General features: G+C 42.0%; 1 non-coding gene across 1 annotated transcript; it reads left to right on the plus strand.

The window, feature by feature from the left end:
• Positions 1–4,090: 4,090 nt before the first annotated feature.
• trnas-gcu (transfer RNA serine (anticodon GCU)) lies at positions 4,091–4,172 on the plus strand. Its single transcript has one exon. It is a non-coding gene; the product is annotated as a tRNA-Ser (tRNA).
• Positions 4,173–5,760: the final 1,588 nt, after the last annotated feature.

The raw sequence follows: 5,760 nt of genomic DNA on the forward strand, positions 1-5,760 counted from the left end.
GTTTGGGTATTAATTGATTACACCCCCTCATTTCCAATGGAATTCTTCCAGTCACACAGCCTTCGTTCAATCAAAAAATATTGAGATTATGAATCAATTATTTATTTGTTTAAAAAAAATCACATTTAATTTTTAAAAATAAAATGTAAATGTCTTTATTTACATAAAATGTTAAATATATATATATGTTTGTAAATTGTCTTTTTGTTTGCGTTGGTTTTACGGACTTCCCTTCCTTCCTTCCACTTCTATCGCCTGTGGCTTCAATACCATCCCAGCTCCGTGTGGTCCTGACACCCACGCTCACACACACACTGCACAATTGGTCAGTGATGATAGAAATCTCAATTTTATTCTTTTAAAAGGGAATTGCTGTCAGTCAAGCGTCATTCTGCATCTGAGTAAAAGGGATCTGCTTGCAGTCCCGGATCCTTCAGTTCCGGTTCATAATCTGCCCAATTAAGACGATTTTCTCATCATCCCGCCTCAACCTGCAGAGTTTGAGAAAGATTGTGATTTCAGCTGCAATGATCGAATTTTTCAAATGTAGTGTTCATATTTACATTGGGGTTGCCTGCGCCGGTGCGCACCAATATCGCAGTGCATCTGTTAATTTACTCGAAATATGCGCATCTTTTCCGAAATCCACACCTTCATTTCGCAGTTGCCCCGAATTTGCTCCCAATATATATAAGAACATAGCTTCTTTCTGGTCGAGGCCGCGTGGTCTAATGGAAAAGGCGTCTAACTGCGATTGTATCTGTGACATTATCAGATGATTGCAAGTTCGAGTCATACGGTGGTCAATTGATTCGCTGCATGAGCTGTCATGTTCGTTTTTGTGATTCTGCCGAAAAAGCAACCATCTCTTACAGTCACTCGCCTGAAGTAAAAGAAGGCTGTTTGCTTTAAGAATCTAATGGCACGTTTTGATCATTGTGAATCTGCATGCACGGGCAGAGCAAGCTGTGAAGTGGACTTTCTTGCACGTTATCTCTGTTTGGATAACAAAAGCAGGAGATTGAATGGCTGACGATGCGCTACCGAAGAGATGAGGTGGTCCAGAGGTTAAGGCGATGGACTACTAATCCATTGGGTTCGAATCCCATCCTCGTCGTTGTTGTCTTACAGCTTTTACATCCCTGGTGGTTTTGTCATTCGCATTTAACCTCATCACCAAATTCCCCTTTTACTGACAAGGATGCTGTACTTTGCTCATGTAATGTCTTAAATTAGCAATTTAGTCGTCAAAAGGATAACATTTGCAGGACTATGGCAAGGGGGACTAATTAGATAGGTCTCTAAGGGACAGCACAAGCACGATGTAACTAAAATCTTTTCTCACTACCGTCAAAATCTGAGAGCTGCGCTTTTCACTGTCGGCGGCTCGTTGGTCGAGGGGTATGATTCTCGCTTAGGAATGATCATATTTGAAAAGCGAGAGATCTCTGGCTAAATCCCGGACGAGTCCCGCCATTTTTTACTCGAAGTTCCGCTTCTCTGCCGCTCCACTTGTGAGAAAAAAGACATATTTCACATTAGAACGTGTGATTTTGCGCCAATGTTCCCAAATCCCAGAGCAAAGTGAAACCCGCCAAACTGAGTAAACTTAAAGTTTCTCAGAGGTACTCGGCTCGGTGACTCGTTGGATACGCTAAACCCTTGTTTGGTTCCGGCCGATACTTGATCAGTATATCTTCCTGTCTGTACGCACATGCTCACCTCAATTGGGATAAGCATACATTCAGCGTCAATCTCCACCTCTGCCCTGAATATGACTGCGTCCTGTTTCTCGAGAGCTGAAAAAATGAGAGAAGCTGGCTTTTGAATTAGTCCCTTGGCTGCAGAATTCAAAGCGGACAGGAAATCAATCCGGGCTGGCCAAGCTGCCTGGGTCTAATTAAAAGGCGGTGACACCCTATATTGAAGGCTTCTTCTCGTCTTCTGGCCTCAACATTAGGTTCAACGTATCGGATCATAAGCACCGCTCCCATTGTCTGCTAATGGTTCTGCTATTCCCACTAACACCTCCTCTGGACCATTCTTTGTTACGTTATTGCCCGATTACCACCCACTTTGCCTTTCTCCATTGTGCCATTTATTATTTAATCACTCGTGCGTTCCACTGTATCACAGACGTTCCCATTTGTCTTTCTCACTGCGTATTTTTCCCAGGCGCTATTTAATTTAAAAACATCTGTAATGTTCAACGTTTCACAAAAATATCGGAATGATTATCCGACAGAACGCGAATCCGGATTCTTCCTCCACAGAATCTGCAGGACCTGCCGAGTTTTACATATTTATCTGTTTTATTTCATTCTATTTCCGTGTCCCTTTTAAGGGGATGTGCTGTCTGTCCGAGATCATTCTATATTTGTTTAAAATGGTGTGCTTTCAGCCCCGCAATATTCTGTGTCAGTTTAAAAGCTATGTGCAGTCTGTCCAGGATTTCCAATTTCAAATTTCAAAAACTGCGGGAATTTAAGTTTGTTTGTATGTTTGTGTAAGCCAGAGTGTATGCAAAGGAGCTGTGCGATTTTACTGTCAATTGAGAAAAATGCATTACATGTAATTTGAAACCGTAGTGATTTGATTGAACGCTCCTTCGTGGACTCTCTGACGGTAGAAGAATCTGCAGTGGGATTTTGCATTCCACATCTGAAAGAAGGAAAAATACACACGTTAGTAATATAACGATTTTAACCAGGGCTTGCGTGTGGGCTGTGTGACATGATGACATCCTCCATCCTTATTTTCAAATTCAAATCAAATCAAACCAAGACAAGACAAGACAAGACATGACTGACTTTGTTTATACATGTATGTTCATTTGTATATTTGTATATAATCCCAAATTTTTAACTTCCAAAATAAATATGCTTTTTCTGTTCTGCCTGCACCGGGCTCTATTACATTTGACCTCTTTCACAGCAAAAGCAACTGCTGTCAGATCCAGCAGAAAGACACACGCGACTTTAAAAGATCGCCTTAGTCACACACATCTTCCCTCGTGGCTTGTCTTCCACCATGGGCTTACTGTGTTTGGGTAATTTTTGACTGCACCCATTTCCAATGAAATTCTTCGAGTAACACAGCCTTCGTTCAATCAAAAAGTATACAGATTATGATTCAATTATTTACTTATTTAAAACAAATCAAATTATTTTGTTTTTAAATAAAATTTAAATGCATTTATTTTCTTAAAATGTTAAATATATATATATATATTTCAGTCTGGGCTGGTTTTACGTCCCTCCGTCCTTCCTGCCTGTCCATCAGCTGTGGCTTCAATAACACTCTCTGGTGGTCCTTAGCTCCACTGCACAATTGCCTTCAGGGATGATAGAAATCTCACTTTTTTATTTTAAAAGGGAACTGCTTTCTGTCAAGGGTCATTCTGCATCTGGGTAAAAGGGATGTCCTTGCAGTCTCGGATCATTCTGTGTCTGTTCAACCGGGCTGGGTTTCAGTTCCGGTTCATAATCTTTACCTTTAAAACGGATTTTCTCATAATCCCGGGTCATCCTGTATAGTTTGAGAAGGAGTATGATTTCAGCTGCAATGACCGAATTGTTAAACTGTTGTGTTCCAATTGACATTGTGGTTGCCTGCGCCGGTGCGCATCCAGATCGCAGTGCATCTGTTCATTCACTCGAAATATGCTCACGTTTTTCGAAATCCACTCCTTGATGTTGCAGTTGCCCCTAATTTGTTCCCAATATATACAACAACTCAATGTCCGCCGTTGGCAGAGGCCGAGTGACCTAATGGATAACATATCTGACTTGCATTGTAACCATGAAGTTATCACAAGATTGCTGTTTCGAGTCCTGTCGCGGTCAACTAGGCTCGCTGCGTGAAATTTTATATTCTTTGTTGTGATTCTGCCGAGAAACCAACCATCTCTTCCAGTCACTCACCTGAAGTAAAGGAAGGCTGTTTGCTTAAAAAATCTCATGACACGTTTTCATCATTGTCGATTTTCATGCACGGGCAGAGCAAGCCGTGAAGTGGACTTTCTTGCACATTATTTTTGTTTGGATACAAAAAGCAGGAGATTGAATGGCTGACAATGCGTTGCACAAGTGACGAGGTGGCCGAGAGTTGAAGGCGATGGACTGCTCATCCATTGTGCTCTGCACGCATGGATTCAAATCCCATCCTCGTCGACGTTGTCTTACAGCTTTGACCTCGTTTTGTCATTCACATTTAACCTCATCGCCAAATTCCCCTTTTACTTCCAAGGATGCTGTACTTTCCTCATGTCATGTCTCAAATTAATAATATATTCGTCAAAAGGAGAACAGTTGCAGGACAATGGCGAGGAGGACTATTTAGATAGGTTTCTGAGGAACAGCACAAGCACGATGGGCCTAATATCTTTTCTCACTACTGTCAGAATTTGAGAGCTGCGCTTTTCACTGTCGGCGGCTCGTTGTTCTACGGGTATGTTTTTCGCTTAGGAATGCTCACATTTGAATTGCGAGAGTTCTCGGGCCAAATTACGGACGAGCCCCGCCATGTTTTACTCAAAGTTCCGCTTCTCACAGCCACTCGACATGTGAGAAAACAGACATGTTTCACGTTAAAACGTGTGATTTTGCGCCGATGTTCCCTTAGCATCCAAATCCCAGAGCAAAGTGAAACCCGACAAACTGAGTAAAGTTTAAATATCTCAGAGGTACTCGGCTCTGTGACTCGTTGGATAACATATCCCTTGTTTGGTTCTGGCCAATCCTTCATCAGTATATCTTCCTGTCTGTACGCATGAGCTCACCTCAACTGGGATAAGCATACATTCAGCGTCAATCTCCACATCTGCCCTGAATATGAGTGCGTCCTGTTTCTCTGGAGCTAAAAGATGTGAGAAGCTGCCTTTTGAATTATTCCCTTGGCTGCCGAATTCAAAGCGAACAGGAAATCAATCCGGGCTGGCAATGCTGACTGGTCTGATTAAAAGGCGGTGAAACCATGTATTGTAGTCATGTTCTCGTCTTCTGGTCTCAACATTAGGTTCACCGTATCGGATCAAAAGCACCGCTCGGATTGCCTGGTAATGGTTCTGCTATTCCCACTGACACCTCCTCTGGACCATCCTTTGTTACGTTATCGCCCGACTACCACCCACTTTGCCATTCTCCATTGTGCCATTTATTATTTAATCACTCCTGCGTTCCACTGTATCACAGACGTTCCTATTTGACCTTACTCGCTGCGTATTTTTTCCAGGCGCTATTTTTGTTGAAAAAATCTGTAATCTTAACTTTTTCCTAAAATTTCGGAATCATTATCCGACAGAACGTGAAACCGGATTCTTCCTCCACAGAATCTGCACGACCTGCCGGGTTTTGCATATTTATCTGTTTTTATTCATTCTATTTCCGTGTCCCTTTTAAGGGGATGTGCTGTCTGTCCGAGGTCATTCTCTGACTGTTTAAAATGGTGTACTATCAGCACCGCATCATTCTGTGTCTGTTTAAAAGCGATGTGCTGTCTGTCCCGGATTTCCAATTTCAAATTTCAAAAATTGCCTTTGGAGGGTGCAGGAATTTTAGTTTGTTTGTGTGTTTGTGTAAGCCAGAGTGTGTTCAAACGTACTGTGCGATCTTACTGTCATGTGAGAAAAATGCATTACATGCAACTTGAAACCGTACTGATTTGATTGAACACTCCTTCGTGGACTCTCTGACGGTAGAAGAATCTGCTGTGGGAATTTGCAATTCCACATCTGAAAGAAGGGAAAATACACAAGTTAGA

This window comes from Pristiophorus japonicus, unplaced genomic scaffold (genome assembly GCF_044704955.1).
Source record: "Pristiophorus japonicus isolate sPriJap1 unplaced genomic scaffold, sPriJap1.hap1 HAP1_SCAFFOLD_29, whole genome shotgun sequence".
NCBI classification, from domain to species: Eukaryota; Metazoa; Chordata; class Chondrichthyes; family Pristiophoridae; genus Pristiophorus; species Pristiophorus japonicus.